Source organism: Struthio camelus, chromosome Z, assembly GCF_040807025.1.
Source record: "Struthio camelus isolate bStrCam1 chromosome Z, bStrCam1.hap1, whole genome shotgun sequence".
In the NCBI taxonomy this organism is placed as follows: domain Eukaryota; kingdom Metazoa; phylum Chordata; class Aves; order Struthioniformes; family Struthionidae; genus Struthio; species Struthio camelus.
The window spans coordinates 48,293,041-48,318,194 of NC_090982.1; the positions used below are offsets into that span (position 1 = coordinate 48,293,041).

At 36.9% G+C, this 25,154-nt stretch overlaps 1 long non-coding RNA gene across 1 annotated transcript; it reads left to right on the forward strand.

Moving 5' to 3' along the window:
- On the forward strand, nucleotides 1–24,582 carry LOC138064556 (uncharacterized). Its single transcript, XR_011137815.1, has 4 exons — nucleotides 1–77; nucleotides 14,521–14,580; nucleotides 21,997–22,136; nucleotides 24,445–24,582. It is a non-coding gene; the product is annotated as an uncharacterized lncRNA (long non-coding RNA).
- The last annotated feature ends 572 nt before the right edge of the window (nucleotides 24,583–25,154 follow it).

Below are 25,154 nucleotides of genomic sequence, written 5' to 3' on the forward strand. Positions count from 1 at the left end.
TTTACAGGCAGATGTTACCAGCTTCAAAAGTTATTGGAGAACAGAAACAGAAGATTTGATTCAAACTTTAATAACTGGTAAGGAACGTTTACATAATTGCAACACTTGTGATACAATGTACACTAGGTTTAATATGCTTATATAACTTTTTTTGCCATTTACTTTTGGTCATGGAAATGTAGGTGGGAACATAAAAGAAATATAAGAAATGAAAATATGGCAAAGCTTGGGAAAACTCATGGACATTGCAGTTTATGGGCAGATAGAAAAAAGTCTTATGTTGTGTTACCTAGGAAACTTAGTATCAGGAGCAGATACCAAGAAGCAGCAAAAAGCTGGGCTGTTCTTGTGGCAGGAACCTAAGAGCTTGGGGACACAGTGCATGAATATTAAAATGTTCTATATTCTCTTTTTAACATATTGCATTTTAAGAGAATTAATTCAGTTTAATTAAGAAGTAGTAACAAGGTCTGTTATGGCAATACATTTCATACCAGCAGAACATAAGAACCACCATAACAGGCTAGAGTTACAAACAGGTATCCTGTCTCAACTACTGGCCGGTAGCTCCTATGTAGGAAGGAGTCTAAGAAACCACATATAGGCAGAGGAATCCTATTCCAGTCCAGGGCCTCTTAAGTTAGAATTTGTCTTTAGACTATCATGTTTAAAAACCATGGAAGAGTGATAGTGAAACTATCCTATGTGCACTTGTCTGGTCAGTTTAAGGCATTTATGCTTTTTTCTTCCGCAACATCTTATGGAAATTATTTCCTTTATTTGTGGGTTTATCAGGTGAAAAAAACCCTTCTTTTTGTACCTCCTCCTATATCAACCTGCCTACTTGCCAAAGAAGCTCCAGCCTTTCTATCATATTGTATGATATGGATCTCATTGTAAGACTGGTATCTCAAATTAGAAGCAAGTTTGCAAAATAATAAATATACAATAGAGGAAAATAACTAAAAGCTGTTCTTTAATTTGCAGTAGAAAGTCTTTTCTAAGATGTGATTTGCCATTAGTTACTTTTCAACAATGTTATATTTGGGATAAAAATCTCAATTTAGATGCAAATACTGAATTTAGTGTGAGAAAGTATCAATGATAGGGTTTTATGCAAATATAGATGCAAACAGACCTCATTTTGTCATGTTTCAGTTATATATTCAAATATATATATCCTATTTGACTGGACAGATAACTTGTCAATCACACGGTACACAGAAATGAAAAAGGTCTTTTATATGTCTATAGTTTGGTAATTTAGCTGGCTTCAACAGTCCTGAACCTGATGAAAACAGGTAGAGGCTGCTGTGGGGTTAGAAGAATAGCTCTTCTTTAGTTTTCTGATTAGAGTTTAAAACAACTTAATGAAGAATCTGATTGATTTTTGAGGAAGGAAGGATTTATCATTCCATTTTGTAATTAGCTTTTCCAATCTTTTATTTATTTATTAAATGAAGGAGAAAAAGGATAGTGTAGTTACCAGAGTATAATGTAGGCATGTGCAAGCTAGTTTAAAATTCGAATTGTTCATTTTCTGTAGAAAATGCAACCAGTGATTGATCTGGAAAAGCATTAAAAGTGTATTTTGCAATTGAAAGCCTAAACTAACTTTATTCCTGCCCAGCTGCAGCTGCTAATCCTCTCCTCTCTTCCCCACCCTAGTCTTCTTGCTCTGTACACTTTCCTTTCCCACTCAGCCCCCCACATAATTTCCTCTGCCCCACTACTACCTGAGCCAGAGCCCACAGTATAACTCTGGAAGTAGAGAGGCTGGGTCCTAAAAGTATCCAAACAAGACAAAAAGAATCAAGGAAATGGAAAGATCCCATACTTCAGCACGTTCTCTCAATCCCTGAACATACTTTTCTCCTGCCTCTCCCCTTTGCTCCTGCATATTTTAAACCTATCACTTTTTGTTAAACCATAAACTAATTAGCATCAGTACCTTAAACTAACTGGTCTGGACAACTGAGCAGTCAAGCTTTGTTACAGACCTCATAGCAAAATACAGACTATCCCTGAGAAACTCTGCTAAGTTCTGTGGTGCAACACCTTAGCGCCTACCAGGCAGAGTGCTTCATGGCTGACCTAGTTGAAACAGTAGTAACTGTCTAGTAAGAATACCTGAGGAATTTAGTTTATTATCCTGGTTCTGTCCTCTGTGTTCAAATGACTATCATCTTCTGTAAACTTTCATATTTTAGTTTTTGCAGACTTCCAATTTACCAAAGAAACTTCAGCCTTTCTATCATATTGTGTACTCCCACCGTTCTCTATGGCTATTCTCTATGGCCGTAGAAATCCCAAAGTGTTGGGGATTATATAGCAAGAGTCTTGCCCTATACAGTTAAGCTCTAAGTTTCAAGAATCCTTTCCTTTTCGTTCTTCTATCTGCTGCAGCTTTTCTGGCACATTGCCAGTCTATAATTCAGTCAGCACATTTTCATAATTGTGAATGCTTCTTTTCTACCTTTATCTAATCTCTTTTTGTTTATGGCTTATTGCCTTAAATTCCTAGATGCAACATGCAATTATCTGCTTTATACTGGCGATACTCATGTTGAAAAACCCTGAAGTTATTCTCTAGGGGACAGACACGCTAGCATTATATTACTTGAAGGATGGTAACAACTTTAAATGAAATTACATGCCTTGAGGGGAAATATAAATGTAAGAGAGGGGGAGTACTTCATTATAACTCCTTCAAACTGCTAAAGTAAAATGCAAGTCATTGCAAAGTCCAATATCAAAAAATCTCTTGGATATACCAAAGAATTCTGTTATACACAAGCCAGTAATACGGGGAAGATATTAGAGAGGTATACTGGGAGGGATAAAAATAAGTTAATAATAATTTCCCAAATAATCTCAGGCTTTTGACCAGCAGTGAGATTCCTTCATCCTCAATAATAGCGTATCAATTCTTTTTTGTTGAAATTGTAAATTTACTGCAGTTCCTTGATGAGCTGGCATGAACGAGTATCCATTTCTAAACTATTGCACATCTTGGAAAAAATTGTAGTTTGCTGTTTTACTCATTCTTTCCCTCTCTATCGTGTCTTCTATTTGCTAACTATACTACTGTCATAAAGAAATACTGTAAAAAGGCTTAAATAACTACACAAGCCATATGTATAAAAGCACTGGAGCTTTTGTGCCAGATACAGAATACTGTTACTACTATTATTAATATGTATGAAAATTACTCTGGTTCTTCTATTACATATCTAGAGAATAGCATCATAAAACCCAGGCATGTTAAAGCAATAAAACAAAGAATATGTCAGTACAGAGTAGATCAAACAGCTGAACTTTTCCATTTCACCTCTGCCATAGACATCCTACTGGACTTAAGCAAAGGTCTTCCTGCCTCTGTATCTCTATCTATAAAAGGCAGTGTTAATACTTTCCTTGATGGATGTCAGAAAGAGTAGGTTATTAATATTTATAAAACATTTTCAAATTGTTGTATGGAAAAAGCTAAACAAATGCAAATAACATGCAGAATAAGCATATTTTAATTATTTCTATCGTTGGTCCTAAAAGTCTAATTTTCATATTATTTTTACAGATTGCCATGATTACTTGATATTTTTCTGTTTTCTATCCTTTTTCTCCCACCCCCATTTTGTACTTCGTATTTTGAATTTCAATATCTGTTGCTATGACAACGCCACGATCTGACTGGTGCTGCCTTCTTCAGACCCTTTTCAAGTCTGTGCTGTGCTATTTAAAACTACATATTTTGTATTTAAGGTGTCTGGAGATTTCCTGAGAATATCCTGACAGGGTTTTCCCTACCAGAAGCTATGGTGCAGATGTGCATTTCTAAATCCTCATACTTACTATTGATTTTCTCTTCTTATGTACATTACTTTGAATAATTGCCTCTCTGAGGCACAGTGGCTACATAGAGGGTGGTGCGGCTAGCGGTGGGAAACGTATCAGTTCTTCCGTAAGTATATATATGTATTTTTATATTTACATATGTATATACACATATACAAATATGCTGGCACACGTGTGCATTCACACATGCCCAATTTATTCCTCAGTCATACACAAAGCTGGAATCCACCACTGAACTTTTCAGAGAGAATCCATACTTGGACACTTAGCCACATCAACATCAGGAAAAGAAAAAGAGCCAGTAAGTTCTCTTTAATTTTACAAAGTCATAAAGAAAAACTCAGGAGACATAAGGAAAGCTTACCAAATATTTGGGGGAATTGAAAGTGTGATTTCATTCTTAAAAGGAGCTAGTGGTGCTTGCTAATGCCTGAACAGAAAACAAACATATAATGGAGAAGCCAGTAATAACTGGTAGGTAAGCACAAGCATTAACATCTCTGACTTCATAAGGTGATTTAAATTCCTGATAAACTTAAACTTACTGCTCTTATCCTTAATTAGAGTCACAGGCTGCAACCTAAAAGATAATCATGGATATGCAGCTCAACTCTTTGAACAGACACAGCTGTAATCTAAATGTGGGATCTAAATGATGCCCTATGTCAACTAGTGATAATGAAAGGGACACAAGCTCCCAGAAGCCCCACAGATATGTTCCTGAGCACTTAGACCAGTTTAAAATCAGTTACGAAGCTTATGCAAAGTCATTACAAACATCGGGCTCCGGTTCCTAACATGACAAGCCCCAGTTTTATCCTATGCATGAAATGGCATTCCAGATTGACACGCTTGGTTTTGAGTTTCCTACCTCTAGCTCTATAGAGCAAGATTTCTAATCCCTAATATTCTGTTCCTGACTAGTGAAAAATTGAACAATCTATTGCGAAAATGTGTTTCAAGTTCCCCCTTAGTTGCTTAAGAGCTAGCTATTACTCTTAAGCTTGAAGAGTAGGAATCTCAGCTGTTAGTCTCCTTGAAAAATCAAAGGATTTCTGTCTTGCTATTTAGTTAACAGTACCAGAGCAAGGTGTGAATGTATATGATTCACACAGTAAAGAAAACCACCTTGAAACAGTTCAGCAGGGTTAAGGCAAATTAACTTTCTAACTGCAAGAACGCGTGACAATCATATGTTCTTCTATCTAAGTAAAAGCACACCAAGGTTTCTGTTGATGCTTTCTCTCAGACTGGTGTGTCATGATATGAAGTCTTTGGTGACAATACCTTAAATCAGTATTGCTGCCTCTATCCCCACTTCCACTATGATATATTCATCCGCTCAGTCTTCAGCATGCCGTTCCCTCACTTTTGCCAGCAGAAGTGTTTACACAGCTGTTCTGTGAAGTAGGTAAAGGAAATGATCTATCTTTAAAAAGTCTTGCTATTGTTAATTTTAAATATACTCAACATATATACATTTTTATATATTTCTTGCTGGGGCTTTTTTAAAATGAGATATTGTTTCCCTATCTGGTTAACATCACAGCGGTGCAACTGGTTGGGCCAGCACAGCTCAACAACATAAGGCTAAGAGTGACCAGCCAGGGAAAAGGGAGGAGGGTGGCAATACCTTAATCTGCCATTGCCACCAAAGACTTCAGTTCCAAACAGCAACCAGAGATTACCTCTTTGGTGTGGTCATAGTAGCTTTCCAATCCTGGGATAGGAAATCTTCCCCTTTTTCAGTATATTTGGTGATGGCCTTATCTACTCTGAGGAGGAGATAATAGTAGTAGACTAATTTATATGCTTAACATATATAACATAAAAACGGTTTGCAGGGTTACATTGTGAACAAAATTTGTAAATGTAAATAAAAACCTGCAAACAAACAAAATCTTTAGGGTAACACTTATTAATCCATGGTCTAGAAGTTGAGCTTTTGCCGTGGGACAACAGCATTACTCTCAGAACGAGTTAATGATTTAGTCCATCTGCACAGGTTATGATTGTACCTACTGTTGTGAAGGGTACTAGTCTTTCTAAAGTGTAGGCAGCAGTAGGAGATAGTTCTTCAGGAAAAGGTAAAGATCAACATCTTGATTACCTTAAAAAAATCCACGAGAAAGAAGACAGGAAGCAGAAGGGAGTGTTTATAAAGATTTTACATTTCTTAGATCTTCCTTTAGGCAAAGGCCTAAAAGATGAAGAGTTTATATAAACTAGTATCCACAGCGAAAAGTCTGCATAAGTGACTTCACATCTTTATAGGTGAATGTTGCAGAGAGGTGTTTCTTGGAGTTAACTTGTCAGTAGACTTAACTCTGTTTCTCTAAATCTCTCTCTAGACTTAACAATCAAGTTACACATACTTGGGTTGTGTAATTAAAGTGATGTCAAGAGTAATTTCAGTGTAAAGACTATAAATGTTTTCCTCAGTTTTGCATTTCTGTACTGCAGAGGGTTTTTTTTGGATAAGGTATGAATTGATTGATACTTTAAAGTTTTGGTTTTGCTATCTTGATGCAAATTGAGGAAAGAATAAAAATGTTACTGAGGCCAGAAACATCCTGTTAAAATCCCATGCTTTTCTCATAACAGAACTATCTTATCTGGCAGTATCCTTTAGTAATTATTAGTCAGAGAATCTGGAGGGACACCATGTCTTTGCAAACCACAAAACTGGAAAACTTGGGAAGAGACAACATTGTGGAGCTCCCAAGGCAAAAATGTCAATTTTATCTTTGTTTACTTTGAAGCTTTTGCAGAGAGACACAGGAGCTTTCTTTAGAAGGTCTGTAAAATGTAATTTCTTCATAGCAGAAACTGCTTTCGATTTTTGGGCCTCAATGCCCTGAGATATTTTACACGTTGTTACTGTTCCTGAAATATAGTGTGTATTTCACAACTAAAATTATCTTTTAGGTATTACACAGCCCAGCAATAATAAGTAGGCACAAAGAGCTACCTGTCAGACATAGCTTCCTTGCTCCCAGAGTCTTTCCCAAAAGATCTTCCAACTCTACAGCAGCTCACAAATCCTTGCATAGAAATACCAGTTAGTCAGAGTTCTGTAAATAAACATATATGTACATCAACAAAACGATTCCTTTAGACAGTGAATTAAGAAAAAAAAAGAGAGAATCAATAGGTTTCTCAGATTTTAATAAAAACTTTGCTACTACTACATGTTATTAGGGAAATTATAACAAGCTGACTCGCTCGTAGCCCTGGAAATTAAGCTGGTGCTTCCTGGTGTACCTAACATGTTGGTGTCACAGGACATTCAATGACTATTCAGCAGGCTGTACCACTTTTATGCAGTTTAGATAGTCCCATGGCAGGTCTGCACAATCTTTTAAGGATGAGTGAGTACACACACACACTTTTTTCGCGAGTCCTTTAAGTCCTTTGGTCAGTGAATCACACTGAAACTGGCAGTACGATCTACAAATGAGAGTCTGATGCAACAATGACCACTATTCCACACAGTGGGAAGCTTTTCCTGTAAGGTACTGATCTCTATAGATTGAAACCATGTTTTGACATCAGTGCAGTAGGCGCATGTCCAACAGCCAACATTATGAATTCCACAGCGTGAAGTAGTAGACACCAAATGAAAAACAGGCAGATATCCATCCTCCAGCTTTGAACACCTCTAGGTGAAGCTGTAACAAACTGATGAGTAGCTTTTGCTTCTTTGCCCTTGTCTAATCAGCTATAGTAAATCAATTGTGCCCTCTAGAATCCAAAGCAGGATAAGACAAGCTGCTGGCTTACTTCTACCTCATTATTTAAATAAGAAAATCAGCAAAAGGTATTTCAAAGGAAATGTTTACCAAAAGTATTATTTACTTTGTTTCATAAGTATTAATATCATCTCTATTTCTATCCCTATTGTATATAATTGTAAACAATATTTCTTGTAAAATATATATTTTTTTCTGTTCTAATATTCCAGGATTATGTTGATACAGTTTTAATAGAAACAGCACTCAAATTGTTAATGTATGTGCACAGAATAAAATGTCTGTGGTTTATCAGCATTCCTTACCTACTATTAAATGTGAAATTACAGAAATTGCTTGGCTAGCTTATATTAACTATCTGGAACAGTGTTTGTACTTAGCTAAAAAGGAATTTTCTGCACCTTGGTATACTTCATTATGATTCTTTTAGATATAAATCAAGCTAGCACATTTCAAGGCACATTCTATTTGTTTCATCTGTGTCTTTTTTTGTATAATGTACAAATGCAAGGACATGCCTAACTTTGAAAAGAGTGAATCAGTAACAATTGATCTTGCTACATTATGGAGAAGTTACTTATTGCTGAAGAATATAAGTGGGACTTATAGTAAGATATATAATCCAAGATTTCCATTGGCACTTTGTGTATGGATCATCCAGATAAATACTTGTGAGTATCAATTCCTCATATTATTATTCTGTCTTAGTACAAGACAGGGCAGTATTATTATCTTGGACCTTCCCTACAATAATTAGGAGAGCTATGAACCACACAGGTATTTGTCACCATGTATAAATTCTAGATGCCTAGTTCTCAAACTGAAACCAGAGTACCAAGTTAAGCCCCTATATTTAAGCATTTTAGTAGACGAGAAGGGAGAGCTAGTCCCCTCAAAGTGTAGTAGCCAGCCATCAGGGCGCCATGAGGCCAGCACCTTCCAAGGGGCTGGTATAGGTGGGGGCTCCTGGTGGCAGCAGGATAGGGCCTGGCTGCCCAGGCCCATCCCGCTACCCCACAAGGGAGTGGGACAGCTGGTGGCAGCCCTAGCCCTGGCCATCGGGCACCGCTGCAGGGACGGGGATGGGCAGAGATGAGGCTGGGCGGTTGCCCGTGGCTTGGGGTTGGGGTCGGAATCAGGGAGGCTCATGGCTTGGCAGGGGCAGGGCTGTGGTGGGGCTGGAGCCCAGCACCACTGCAGCATCACAGGGCAGGGACTGACGGCCCTGGGCTGGGCTGAAATGGGGGCCTGGGGCTGGACAGGAGGGGAAGGCCCAGTGGTGTAGGCAAGAACAGGGAGGTCAGTCAGTGCCCTTAAGGCCTGGACACCAGGTTACCAAGAAGTGATATATAAGGGAAATGGAGATAGAAACTACAGGAAATGAGGAAATACTAAACAGAAGGGTGAGTTTAAAATCCAGCCCTCAGAGGTTTGGGTCACTAACTGTAGCTACAAGGAGACACCTTTATAAGATCAGGAATCATAAACCTTTCAGTTTACTGCCTGTGGTGTCCATTTTGGAGAAAGTAACATACCTCGCTCCATTTGCTGACAGTACCTGACACAAAGCTATGCTTCCTCTAGTTCCTCCCTCTCTCTCTGGGCCAATTTTCTTTGTTTTCTAGCAGCAAAGGAAGGATAACTGAATAATTCAGGTTGGTTGGGACGTCAGGAGGTTGCTCATGTAGCTCCCTGCTCACAGCAGGGTCAGCACTGAATTAAGACAAGGTTGCCTGGGGCATTGTCCAGCCAGGCCTTGAAAACCTCAACCTGTTTGGGTAACCTGTTCTTCCACTTCACTAGGGAGGAAAGTTTTTCCTTATATGCAGTGTGAATCTCTTGTGTTTCAACTTATGCCCGTTATCTCTTGTCCTCCCTCCATACCTTGCTGTGAAGAGCCTGTCTCTGTCTTCTCTGTGACCTCTTTTTAGATGCTGGAAGGCTGCTATTACATCTCCCTGAAGCCTAGTCCTCTCCTCTTCCTCTTCCCTTCCCCTGTCTCCTTCCTTGCTCCCCCCACCGGAGATAGGCCCCTGTGGCACTCTGTTTGTCATCGGCCTCCAGGTAGAATATGACTCATTAACTGCTACCCTCTGAGCCTGATCATTCAACCAGATTTTTACCCATCTAGTTGTCTAACATAACTTCCTAGGCTGGATACAAGAATATTACGGGAGAGGGTGCTCAAAACTCTGCCAAGGTTGAGGTAAACGGTATTCACTGCTCTCCCCTCATCCGCAAATCCAGTCATTTTATCATAGAAGGCAGTAAGGCTTCAATGAGTTTATGCTAAGATAGGTCTTTGTATGCATTTAAGCAAAATGTGCACTAAATTCTTCCCTTCCCTGTAATTCTGTTTTTCTCTGTAATACAGAAAACATTTGTACAACTTGAAGTATAAGCACTAATATTTGAATCTTCTCTGTTTTTTTTTGCTCTTCAGCTTTTTAAAACAATAACGCTATCTCTAAAAATGTTTCTCACATTCATCTAGAAATGCTATATGAATGCTTAGTAGTCCAGTTTCAAATCTGCGCATAGCCAGCTGTCACAAGATCAGGGAATCCAGTATAACTTCAGTGCATGCTGCGGAGTCATGTCCATTGCTAGATCTAAATTGACTTGATAGTTTATAAGAGATGTAGTTATCATCAGATCTGGGAATAAATCCTTTGTTGCTTTCATCTTGAATCATACCACTTATTTGGTACTAGTTGGCTTCCATAGATAGTGGATATTGAGTCCCACCGATGAGTAAGCTGAAAAGTTGAAAACAATGACTAAACAAGCTGAAAACATTCTCTGTTGGGAAAGTCTGTAACATTTCTCCAGAAGACCTGCAAAGTTTTGTAGCATATTCGTTTGATTTTTATTTCTTTCTCTTTCCTGCTATTCCTGGAAGAAACTGGTAGTCAGCTATAACTGAAAATTACTATCTGGTGAGCTGGACTAAAAATAATCAGACTCATAAGTGTTTTTCCGACCTCTAACCTAATAAATTGAGTGTGAGTATAGATTTAATAGGCAGTAAGAGCATAAAACTGTAAAACAGTCACCAGCCTAGACTTCTATCAAAGTCCAAATGTTCACCTCCTAAATTACTTCTTTTGATTTAATTGAAAGTCATTTTTTAAAATTTTGGCATAAAACCATCTACAGTTTTATAAAAAAAAGAAACAGAAGATTAAATTTAGCTTAGATGAAATTTAGCTTAGAATTCACCTTTTATTTTAGTAGGATAAATGTCCCGTATTCCAACTGTGCGTTAAATTTTTTAGCTTTCTTCATAAGTTCCTGGGTAATAGCCATGACTTCTTGCATAAATCTCTGATTAAGACTGCATAAATCATGAAGTGCTTCCTAGAGTACTTTTAAGACTGGAATGCCTAGTAATAAAATCTCTTCAATTTATATATAGCACTAATCATCCCCCAGAAACAAAAATGCTGTAAAAACTGTGCACTCAGTCTTCTATTCCAGACTGATGCTAATAGTAATGCAGTCCAGATCTGTAGGTCAAAGGTTACTTTTATAGCTCCCTAATGCTAAAGCTACTAAACTCTTAGGCTATGCCTAAGCTAGTAATTTAAACAATGCCCAAGGAACATTCTTACACACTGCAATGTGACTGTATTTTGTTGAACTGCTAAAATGATCTCTCCTCCCCATATTTTTTGGCCCATGCCTAGAAGTGTCCAAAATTATTTTTGGGCATGAGCTGAGAATAATAATGTTTGGGGGCCTTTCCCTCTTTTAACAGATAGTTTGCTTGCAGCCCCTCTTTTGGAGACCTAGGGACTACTAGAATAGCTGCAATCATTCTGTGCCAGTTGGCCTCAATTATCAGGAACATTTCCCTGGCGCATTTAATTTACTGGTATAGATGAAGCCTCTGACTATACTTAGCATCAGGTGCAATAGCCCCCACGGTGATTCAGATGTGTAGGGAAGGAAAAAGGTAAGAGAAATTCCCATTCACATGCTTCTTGTAAAAGGGGTACTGATTTGTGAAGAGACGTGGAACTTAGTCCTTGTCACAGTGATCAGTGCAGGCTAGCAAAAAGCACTTCCCAAATACTGGTTCCCTAAATATATCCCAGGCTGTGGGTCCCTTAAGACTTACCTACATTCCACTTTATTATTATTTGCTGCTACTACAGCAGCTGATGAACATAAGCATGTCAGCATCGTTCAGACAGCAGAAATTGTCTTGTCCAAAGTTGACGGTATATCCTTATATTAAATATTACATAAAACATTAGTCATATAGAAACAATATCATGCTCAGGATCTCTGATGTGTTACAGATTTTCTGCTGAGGGCACATAATATTAATAGAGATGACAGAAATGATCATAAACTGCTTTGCCTGGGCATAGCTGAGTCGGCAGGGTTTCCCCTCTATCCCCCATCTGCTAATGAGCCTTCTGGGTCACAGTCCCAAAGGACTGCTCCAACAGCCAGTGGCTGAAGTACATAAGTATTCTTGTCAAGTCTTTTTTTTCCATGGCCATCTGCTGGGACTGTTGAGAAGGATGTCATAGCACTGGTTAGGACAAATTTAAGGTTTCTTTATGCTGCCAGGTCATCTTAACACTGCATAGGATCTGGTTCTAGAAGTTTTTCCTGTATTACGCCTGAAGAACAGAGGTCTATAATAAGAAATTGTTTAATCTGTACTTGCACGGAGCTGTTTTTTAAGTGACCAGTAAGATTTTACTGTTCTATCAGAATGTGATGTCCTTGCTGGAATTGGCCGTGTGAGAAATAAAAAAAAGGTTATTCTTATCTTCTGAGACAAGAGGAATAAAATGAGTATGAAATGAAATGTTATCAGAGATTTTGCATGCGACATTTTGTATCTGACATCAGAAACATCTTTAAAGTGAAATTGTGATGATCAGAGACTTATGTCAAGGATGAAGGAATATTTTGCTACTGTAATTCATTTTCTGTTTTCCTGGGCAGACTGATGACTTAACATACCACAGACTTATTTCTGTTGCTTTGTGTTGGTATTAATTCCCAGCTGGTGACATATCGGGAATATATCATTCCGTTCATTGTTTTGGATGCTCTTACGAAAATCCTTTTTTCTGATTAATTTCCTACTCTACTGGATTTTTTTTGTTACTTTACTTCTTCCAAACCTGATATTTAAACTAAATTCCCACCGATTTTGTTTGACCTGTTATGGTAATGTTGGTTTACAGTCTTACTGTAACTGATAGTGTTGTACGGTTCCTTGAGGATTTTTAGATTTTCTGCAATACCTCAATTTTTTTAAAGAAAAATACTTTTCATCCATTGTTACCACAATATATATTGTTTTCTATAGATGTAGGTGCATCTGAAAAATTTGTATTTCTTTGATTTATAGTTTCAGGATAGTGTACCTCATGTTACATTTCAGAAAACAAATTAGAAAATTCTTCCTTGGATACCAGCTGTAATCTGACAGATTTAAATAGATGCTATTGTTGATCTCTAGGAAAGGATGCATCCTACTAGAATAAATATATAATCTAGGTGCTGTTCCACAGAATCATCATATGAATCACATACAGTATCTTATGACACTTTGTAAGCATTAGAAATAACAATAAGAAATTCTGCTCCGAAACATTTTATGTATGTTCTGCTTCACTGGTAGTACAATGCTAACAGGCTTGTAACCTGCTATACAAGAACCTCACGTACAGGAATTCTGATCAAGCAATTTTCTATCCATCTCAGAATGGTGTATTTTAAAACAACAAATAAATATAGTAGCTTTAAGTTTCACACAAACAAACTACAACATATTAGAAAGAACTGGCAATACATGAGCCCTTTTGAAATCACTATGCTATTGGATTATTTGAAAATATATAATGTAATTTTATATCAGTGCCCCGGGATGCTAGAATATCTGGCCTTTATTTATTTGGTTCTGTGGCTTTTAGGAAGCTTTATGATGGAAGAATCCAGTCCTTGAATCCTAATTGATGAAGACCCTCAGTAATTCCATGGAGACCCCCTTTTAAGCATGCCCAAGGTACCCAAAAATAGTCCATGGCTAATCTTTAAAAAGCAAGAATAATTAGGTGAAGAAAAATATCACTTAGGAAAGCTTGATACGATTGGTCTCCTCCAGACCACTAACTCACTGAAACACTATCATTCTGCAACATTATACAACACAAACATGCAAATGTTCTGCAGAAGCACTGACGGGCAAGAGGAAGTGATTGGAGACATTTTCTTTATCATAATGACCTTCTATAAGAATTACCTGATCTATGACTTAACTGTTCATAAGACTTAAATTGTATGTTAGCTGACTTACAGCTAAATTTGTTTATATCTTTTCTTTATATCTTTATTTCTTTTCTTTATCTATGCATAAAACTTCAGAACACTTTAAATATAAGTAATTTTTTTTAAATTTGCATTGTTCTATCTTTATGGAAAGATGAGACAAAGAAAGATTTGCTACAGATAAATTGCTTAATGGATCAGCCTTTAATTTAGTTAAAATAAATCTAATACATTGATTTATTTGTACTATCTGAGTAAACATTTTTCTGGTTTGAAAGAGCAAGTGCTATGAGGTTGGAGATGGTGTGCTCTAGCTAAGATGCACAATAAAAGACCAGATCTTATTTTATATATAAAATGTAGACGCAGACTAAATGATGGAATTGTGTGCAGCATCTTAATAGTAGGCTTATTTCCATGAGGTTCATGAGAAACTTTATATAACTTTAGTAAAGTATAGTAAGATTTATTTTACTGCAATGTAGAGTAGGGATTGCAGGACATTGGTAACAGGGTCCTAAAAACTTCCACCATTCCCATTCAATTCCAGATAACTTTTAGTGGCTAAAATTTTTAATGAATTATTTTGGTGATATTCTTATGTCCTATACAGAGGTCCACGTAGCAGAAGATGCTTTTTCTGACTGATGGAGAGGCTTGGAACTGAATGAGTGTAAGTACCATTTTTTCCTCAGGAAAGATAGCCTAGATGTTAGTCACGTATGCTTATCAACTAGCTGGCATAATACTACATTCATATTTATGATACGTTATTTTAGTGGCTTAAGATAGAATTTTCACTGTCTTCCAGTAGACTTTGAAATCACAAAATATATATGAAAATTTTTAGAAAAGATAAAATTTTAGAAAAAGATAGATTTTTAGAAAGAGACATATATTAACATATGAATATTTAATAACATCCAGTAAGAAACTGGAGGAAACATTCTCAATATGAAATACAGATAAAATTCTGTGGTGGTATGCAAGTAAAGATGCACACCAGAGAAGGTGACAGCACAGAGGTGGAGCTGGGAGGAAGGAATGAAAGAACATGAATGCTACATTTGTATGCCATTGATTTGTAAACATTTATTGAATGACCACTCAAACTAACTGGCAGACAAGAGAATAAAATTACATGCTGTACATACTCTGAGCTTCCCCACTCTGTTTCACTTGACCTATGTTTAAGATCTTCTGGGATGAGAGGACTGTCCAGTCTTCATGTATGGTTGGTGCTTGCTCCCTCTGCTGAGGCCGGCTAAGCTGCTTTGTGTATTTAGCTGAGTAATGTAGACTCTGAAAGACAAACTTAGGCTACTTCCTTTCGTAATAGTTCATTACCGGTTCTAAACAGGGCTAAGATACCAAAGAGTTCACCAAGGCCTCATAAACTTAGGGTACATTTGAATATTTGAAATTGAAAGTTTACTTGTCATAAGAGTTTGGCTTTTGATTAAAATGTAACAAAACAGGAATTAATAACTAGATTCATACTTGGTCAGATGTCTGCTTCTGACACTCAGCTGGAATGTGATGAATTGCCCAATTTAGAAGGAAGACAGAGTTTGAACAAAATGTGACCTCTTAATATTTGTACAACCATAAAAGATGGTGTGAAGGAAAGCAGTGAATGCTGCATCACTGTGCTTGAGATGAGGAATTTAATTTCCAATATTCCATTCCTTTGTCTTGAAAGCTGTTTTCCTACATTCTAATCTCATCATCAGGGCTTTTTCATTTGGTTGACAGGCTTGGTCATCGTTTTTTGAAAGGCAGATAATTTCTACCAGCAGGAGAGCAAGATCTAGGTGAAAAAGAGATCAGAGATATTGACAGAATATTTTTTAGACATCCTATTCTTTGCTTCCCGGATACCAGGTTATACAGAACAATTACAGTAAGTGCAGCAGGTCTTATTAGTGAAATTTGTGGCCCAAACACCGCAGAAATTGGCATTATAGTAGGGACTAGTGTTTCTACTGAGGTCTCTCAAACCTCCTTTTCCCCTTTGCCCAAGATGAAAAAACTTTGTCAACAACAATCAGATTTGAATAGCTGCCACAGAACTGTGTTAAAAGGATTATGCCTTTTGTTATGCTTAACTGACCACAAGGGTTATCTGAAGTACTGAGGCATGCTGAAGCTCATCCACTGCGTGTAAAAACTTCTTGAAGCTCCTTGGCAAACATCTACCAAAAATCTGAAATTTTTGTCTATCTCTCTAAAGCATTACAGTTATCTAAAGGAGAGGACTTTTAAAAATTCTTTGGAAGTCTAAAACCCATTGTCAAGGCAATAAAGATAATTTATGAGAACTCCCAACTCTATTATGGTAAATGGTGCCTTGAAAAGTCAATGGTATGCATGATGGCTTCTTAGACCCATCTGTTTGTTCCACTCAGACTCTTTTCTCAAGCTTTACAAATACTGCTGATCTTATGTTTACGGATGATGTCATTCTGTCTGATTCTAACCTCACTTCTGGAAAGATGTCCAGTGATTCAGTGAAAGTTAATATACTGTCCTAAATTAGGAATATTGTTCTACTAGATATCTTTCAAAAACTGAATGTTTCTTTGGTAAAGTGAAACAGACTTCCTTACATTCACCCTTATCTTACAGCATGTGTTATAGTTTTAACATATATAATTTTGTCCTTGCAAGGTTATTGTCGCATTTTGTGTTCATGTAAGTCCTGTCAACGTGGGAAAAGCATACAGATGGAAAGGCATTAAACTTGGCAACCACCAGGTGCCAACTGCAGTAGTGTTAATTCGTTATGACTAATAACTTGATATTTATGACCTCTAAATAGTTTTCATGCTGATGAATTAAATTCCTTTCCCCTATAACTATATTTTAAATATTTCTAAATTTTAACCTTTACATCTATCCCTAAATAGAAAGAAAGCCTGAAAGGCTCAAATACATCAATTACAATATATCTTACCACTGATAAGCTTTACCTATTTAATACTTTATCCACTTAATTATCTACTTCATATGCTATACCTTTACCAATAGCAACTTCATTGTTATATGAAGTTGTGCTCAAAATTGTAACACTGCTATAAGATTACTTGTATCTAAAACACCAACAATTTAACATCCTTTGACTATGCTTTTTGTTTCACAAGTATAAGAAGTTAATATTAAGATTATTAAGTACTGTATGTGGAAAATTGAGCCTCAGGTTTATTTTTTTTGTGTGTAAAAAAACAGTATTCTGCAAAACTGAGGATAAATATAAAAGCTGTAGAAAAAAAATCATTAAAAATACTTCCCTGTATCTCTTTATTTTGCTGAATTCTTGAGGATAGCTCTTCCTGCTTCTAGAGAATTTTTTGAGAGTAAGAAAAAGAAAGAGAAGAAAGAGTAAGAAAAAGAAAAAGAACAGGTTGCCCAGAGAGGTAGTGGAATCTCCTTCGCTGGAGATATTCAAAACCTGTCTGGATGTGATCCTGGGCAATATGCTCTAGGTGACCCTGCTTGAGCAGGGAGGTTGGACTACATGATCTCCAGAGGTCCCTTCCAACCTAAACGATTCTGTGATTCTGTGATTCTGTGATTCTGTGAAAATGGAAATGTATTTCTAATGAAACATAGTCCCATATATCTAAGAAGTATTGTCAGTCCATTTCTTATTAAAAGCTTTCTGTGAAGCAAGAGGATATTGTCTAGAGGACCACTAAAAACCTGGAGAATTTGATGACTGACTTACTAAGGGATGAGGCAGCAACCCAGATTTAAGAAAATCAGAGCAATGTAAACAGAATTAGAAAGGTAACATTCTGAAGGCAAAACCAAACTGTCAATGTGAATTTTTTATCTATAGTTTTATACTCGTAAACATTGTAAACAGTTCAATTAAGAGATTTTTAATGGAATAAGACGCTGATTTAGTTTGGCATAGTTCAATCTGAGGTAGGATTTATATTCTTCACATAATTCATCCAATAGATTTTAAATTTCATTCATATAACGTGGATTACTTTGACACGTTTAACTTTTCCTGCGATTCTCTTAACAGCAATTGATTTTATAGATCACAATCACAAAATTTCTCAATTGTCTCTAGAAGAACCCCACCGCATTCCAGAAAAGGTATCAAATTGATTTAAGAGAGGTGAGAAAAGGAGTGCAGCAAGTCTATTGAATCAAGGGATCAGTTGTAACGTTGGAGGAAACTGTAGCTGCTGTCATTGTATCTCAGTGCAAAGAGTTGAGGTAGACAGAACTCTTTTAAGCTTTTTCCATACGATCGTAAAAAGTACATTGAGAAAAAATGGGATGAATTTAAAGCCAAGTACTCAAATATTGGAACTGCCAGAATTTGGATTACCCACATACCCTTCTTTTCCCACCATCTTCTAGTATGCATTATGATCCTGGTTTTAATCAACTGATCACATCACTGTTCCCCCCCCCCCCGCAGGACTCTTGTCTCCTGCTGTGCACAATTTATACATAATGCTCACTGAATGAGCAACTATTCATCATTTTGTTTCTTTGTTGTTATTCAGTGTATGGTCCCATGCCACATTTTTAAGTTCTGTTCTGAAGACAGAATTTTTAATTTCCTCACGGGCTTTTCTATGGTGCTCATCACTATAGTGTCTGAGTGCTTTACGAATCTTAATGAATTCATCTTTGCAGCACTTCTGTGTTTTGAAGAGGAATTATTATTCTAATTTGACAGAGAGAGAACTGAGAATAAATTAGAAAATATCAACTATTTTTGACAGTCAATTTGAGGTGCTTAGGAGCTGATTTTTCAGATTGGTTTGTATTATATAATATAGTACACATTTAGTGCTCAATTCCTGATGAGTATGTTGCAGATGCAAGTACTTAAGATTTTCAAATCACAAGGGCCTGGAGGTGCAAGAATGAGGAACACAGAAAAATTCTGTTTTAAGTGATTCATTGAGACTCACACAGGCGATCTGTAGCAGAGAGAGGGATATAATCTACTTATTCAGGGCACTGCTCAATTCCTCTGAATGTTTAAACCATCCTTTCTTTTCATATAATTTCTACCTCATCCACTGCTGCACATCTTCCAACTTCTGGTAAAAATTATTTTGTAGGGATTATATAGCCTCTTACTCTGTATGATTCTCATTTGTCCTCAGAGCAAGACTGTCCAGAGGGCACTGAATGAGAAAAGTGTAAAGAAATTTCATGTATAAAAAAATTTCCAAATTACAGTGCAAAGACACACTGGGGAATGTACTGAGTTTGTACAGAATACCTCAGTGATGCTTTAGACTGTATTTTTGCATGTGATCTCCTGTCTTTAAAAAAGCAAACCAAAGCGATGAATTGTGTGTCACCACACAGATAGTCTTTGGTTCATGCAGATCCTTTACACAGCTCAGATCAGTCACTTGAGCTGAGGGAGTAGGCTCTTTATATTGACCGACAACGAAGAGGATTTGAAAGGGATTTGCTGATAGCTCAGAAATTATGAGATTTGGGAATTTTAAGTTTTAATCTAATATCTGAAGGAGATTGTGCTACTGTGAGCTTCTACCCTTTTGGCACGTTTTACTTTCTCTGGTGCTTTCCCTCCAGTCTATGCCAGATCCAGTTTTGTTGCTTCATTCCCTTTCTGAGTCCTTAATGTAGTCTTCACTTTCTCTAGGCGCCCCTTTTACTTTTTATCACAGTTCTAGCCATTTTGTTCAATATGTGCTCCCCTTTAAGCTTCCTAATCAAGTCTCAGGCTTCACAGGAAAACTTCATTATAAAGAATGGCTTGCAAAATATCCTTCAGTGCAATATTATAATGGTATTGCTTTTTGAATGATTTCTATATGTTCACAAGCCCAATTGTTATATTCCTGGTTAACCAATTCTAATTCAAAATACTATTATTTCTATGCTATCTTAGCTTATTCCTTCTATTGATAAACTACAAAAAAGAAACATGCATAAAATACTGGAAAAATTGTATTTGTCTGTGCCATGAATTCCGTGTGTGGTCTGGGCAAAACACATAGGTTCTCTGTGACTTTCTACTCCATGGACAAAATAGGGATAGCAGTATTTCCATTCTTTTACCTACCATTTTCCTTGCCCATGTCTAACATGTACTTGCTTAACTTTATTACTGTGCTTAATTCCACTGATTTTCACAGGGCCGGACACTGAAGCTGTATGGCTTTTTTGCCCCTTTGCAGTGCTTGTGTAATGGGATGCTGATCTCAGCTGGAGCTTTTAAATGTTATTATAATTCCAGTAAATAACAGCAGAATGGCAATAATAATTATATAGCACACTAAACATATATGGTGCTATGCAAAAGAACAGCCATAGCAAAATTACCTTTCGAACTTCCTGCATAGGACAATATGCAGCGATTGAGCTCAAAACCTATTTGATATACAGGTCATGATGTAAGTGTATTTTAAGAATTTATTGTGTTTATTTTAGAAGGAGAATATTGTATTTATTTTAGAAGAACGAATCTGATATTGATTCTGACTATGTCACAGTACTATAGGAGCAGCAGAACTCATAGACAAATGTGACTCTTAAAGAACATGAAAATAAAAAGTTTGTTCAAAGGAAGCAAGCAGTTTAGGAGTAATGTGGAGGAAATATACTCCTCTGAGTATATTTCAGATACAGAAGAAAACTACTCCTCTGAAACTATGTAAAGAAGACTTTTAGTTTTGAAAAAAAGAAGAAAATTAGTGAAAGTAATTTAAGAGTTAGGATGGATATTTTTGCCATGGTTGCCACCATATCTTGCAGATGTTCATTATGGGTATTTATTATTGCTGATATTTTAAAGAGAACTCATTGAGAAATCCAGCTGTCTCCATTGTAGTGCTAGTGTGTTTCAGTATCAAAAAGCGAATGGTTTTGGTTGGCGGTGAGCATATCAACAACAGCAGCAGCATGGTGAAACACTGTAAATCATTTAGCATAGGTAGGCCTGGCAGGGAAGTAAAGAATATAGTGAAAAGTAGCACACAGGAATGTTTCTTTTCCACTGCTTATTCAGTGGTCTGTTGTTGGTTTTATTTTGGCTGGAGGATGGAAGCTGATTACACTAACCTATACATAGTAAGAAATAAGATGTGGAAGATGCTTCTGAGAAACCGCTCAGGCTACAGCAATTTTATCTTATCATCACTGGCTGCACAGATGTAGTTTGTCTTCCAACATAAGCTGTTAAACTCAATAATCCTATTACAGTAATGAAGTAGAGTGCAAGAATCCGCCAAAGCAGAAAAGAGCCAAAACTAAATTAAATACATTTTGAGACATCAAAATATCCTTTAAAAATCTGCTTTATACAGAGACTGGGATTTCTGCATATATTTTTGTTATTGAATAAGTGAATAATCATTAAATGATTTTTAGTTATTCTACCCTGAAGGATAATTTATGAGATTCTACAACATGGTCCTGCTCAATATAAGTATCAGGCAATTGCAGTTAGGGAGTGTGAGAAACATTTTCAGGAAGAGAGCATGTGCTCATCTTGTATGTGCACAGGCAGATCACACTGCACAGGCACTGTGATCAAGCATCTCATTAAGAGCTTGCTTGAGACTGTGGCGTGGTTGAGAGCAAATTGATTAAAGTTCAGGCTGGATATTAGTATTAAGATGATGAGACCAGGGGAAGCAACCAGAGGATATGGAAGAGATTGCATCAGCCCTTTGATTGAAGATGTGCATCCATCAGTTGTGACTTCAGTTGACTTCCTAATTAGAGCTCATCTTACTAGATTTCCTACTGCTTTTCAATCATCATGTAGCTGTAAGGATCTGGGTGGCAATTTATCTATTTTTAAACTTGGAGCAGGTCAAAATACTCCAATGAATGCTACCACCTGGAACTGTAAACTGATGCAGAATTAAGCTGCCTATTTGTAGAGCACAGAATCTTACTGTGAACACTTACTAGAAGTTTTTGGGCTTGTTTTCTGCTAGATCTGGGTAGGGTATGCTGTGCTCGTTTGAGCTGAGGGTATGGATCTCTAAAGGTAAAATAGCAGTGGATCTGACATCTTGAGAGGTTACATAATGGTTAATTGTAATTGATATTCAACTTGTTTCTCTAGCTTGTGAAACCAGAATTAAGGAGAATGGGAGGTACTCCAAGCACAGGACCTGTGGACAAATCACCTACAGATTCTATAAAATGGAAATAATGTTACTTGTTGTGGTACTCTTAAACAACTTCAAAATCTTCAAATGGAAGGTACTGTGAATTTGCTAGGTTTGATTTTATTATAAACAGAGGTATTGTCAGAATGATATTTTCTATGGAGCTACTTGATTATATAACTCAGTGAGAACTTTCCAGTTTCTCCCTCATCTGCACTAGGACTATTTTGGGTGGGGAGTGGGGAACAACAGACTCTTTAGGTCTTCTGTTTGACCGGGTACATATTGTGGCACTCTTGAGAGCATATTGATGAGAGGTTAGGATGGATATCGGTTCTATGATGGTGAGAATAGGGTAGGGGAGGCAATCTGAGAATATATTGCGATATGTTTAACAAAAGTTGTAGGCATTTAATAATCATCTACTTTTAGTTCCGGAGCTATAATGTTCCCAAACCCTTCCCTGTCTAAGCACTAGTAATATGTGTGGCTGTACAGTGAACAGTAATAAGGGACAAATCTGGCTGAAAATGCATCTTTTTTTCTGGGTGAGTTTTCAGTTACATCAGTTCCTTGTTCTTGCTCCTCACATAGCTGTAGCAATGCTGGCACCTGTATGAAGAAAAGGTTGGAGACAAATGATGACATGGACTTGTGATTCTAAAAGAACAGTAGAATTGTAATCTTAGTGACTTTCACTAGTAATCTATACTTTTCCACTTTAAAATGTCTGAGCCAGAAGGAAACATTTTAATGCTTTTGTTAGATTTTTTTAATTTATTTTTCATAGGTGAATGACAAGTTTTTAAACTAGTCAAAACAAGAACACAGAGGTAAAATGTCCTTGAAAATATTAGAAACATGAAACTCCCTCTTAAAAAATAAAGAATAGTTCATTTCAAACTCATTACCCTAGAAAGGAAGAAGGAAATCTCACTGTATCGGTAGTAGAGAAAATGCTGATCCCTGAGTTTATAAACTTTGCCTCCCATCCCCTGCAAGCAAGTATCTCAGTCTTTAAGTGATTGGCCTGTAAAGAGTAAATTACATTGAAATTTCTGATTACCTTTTATAGCTTATATTCATTTTTTACTCCACTGTTACTGTGCTCCTAAAGTCTTTCCTTACACTGACTAGACGCATTTTTCTCATGTATTTCTTGTAGCAGAGACTAGTGCATGTTATTAGCTATTTTAAGTTACTTTGCGGTTCTAAAAATAAATATAAAAGGCACTCAGATTAAGTCAGCAGCCCCATCTTTAAACTCTTTAATGTTTTCCTGTGACTGATAGCTGGACTTACACTAGGTGTGTGGGATTGCCTTGTTTAATTAGATAATATGAAAGTATTCAGCTGGGTGTGAGCAGAGATTGCTGTGATATGTGATAAAGCTTAAGGAGGGAGTGCTTCAGGGAGAAATCAGAGAGGGGATGCCAGGACAGTTCAATACAGAAAAAGGTTTGCAGGTCAATATATTCTTTAATGCTATTTACTGTACAGTTCACTGAAGATGATTCTGGAATGGCTGATGGTTTAACATTGACTGGTTAAAACTGGCTACATTTCTCATTTACTGCAAATGGTGACATTCGTAATGCAAGATGGCCAGTCTGGCAGTTTTCCATCCTTCAAAAAAAATCTTCTGAATGAAGAAGAAATACTTGGCTCTATTATATAATTTCACATTGACTTTTTTCTTTAAAAATTCTGTGTTCTGGCCATCTGGCTCCTTCTCACTTCCTTTGGCTCTGGTATTGAAGCCAAGCAAGATAGACTGTTGAAAAGACCAATATTATTTAGCACATCATTGACTCTCCAAGACATTCATACTCAAGTTTCTCACTCTTCTGATAGTCTTTATTGCAAACAAAAGAGGATGGAAGATACTGCCTGTGAATTTATTTAGTATTTATTTGCTGAGAGTGGAATATTCAAACTTTCACAATGTGGGAGCCTGAATCTCTTTTCAAAAAATGATCCAACACTTAAACCAGGTCACCAAAGCCATGTATAGCCCAGATCCAGAAGAAGAGATAAGCTCCTAACACCTGGTTAGGGCCTCAACTTCATATAAATTTCCTTCATTAGATATTAGGAGCCTAAATATTCTGTCGCTTCTGTGCCTAAGTATCTAATGATAAAAATAGGCACCAACTCCTACTTTTAAAAATATTTATATAGAGTATGTACTTAAGTCTATAATCTTCCATCTATTAACAAAATCTGTTGGGATGATTCATGCGACTTGAAGATGAAAATTGTTGTCATAATCTATTTGGAAGATGTTGACTGTTCAGAAAGAAATAAAAAGTGGTATTCTATGTCAAAATTGACATTACATGCTTTGAGTCACTTACGACTGGGAAACAAATTGTCTTGAATGCATATGGTCTACTTTCTAGGCAAAGAACGTACCAGTGTCTTTTATACATCATATAAAAGCCGTATATCACTAAACATCATTCAAGAACTGGGTGAGTAGCTCATTGCACGACAATATATAATATGTATGGTGAGAAAACATAAGTTGTCATGGGGAATGTCAGTCTGCATGATATATGGCACAGGCCTTTTCTACCAGTACTACAAAACGATTGAGAACTTAAATAATCGTAAAGAATAATGTCTTGAGCTTCATCCAAAAATGGGGTAGAGGTCCTATGTTAGAAATAATTTTGGTATGTGATATGTTTATTTGTGGTAAACTATAAGTTTAGAACGGAAAGTTAATATTTGCTTCCCTAGAGGTTTGTGGGGACCCATGGTGAGACTAAGCAGCCCCAGGGTGGCCGGGACAAGAAACTCCACCCAGGCCAGGTCTGTTGGCAGTGCCATGCTTCCCTTGGCAGCCCCTTTGCAGACCGCACTGCAACAGCACCTCTCAGCTTTCTCTTTCAGTGGACTACCACCCCTCCTGAGCCCCTGGTGGACTCAACTCCCCACTGCTGTCTCCTCTAACACCTTCCTCTTTTACGCGTATTTTTTATCTGAAGAATTACATGTTGTGAAGGGCCTTATTGTATATTAGTTCTTACCTTGTCTCCTGCTGATATTGTATATTTAGAAAGTTACAAACTTCTCAGAGAACATTTTTTTCTCTAAGTGTTAGAGA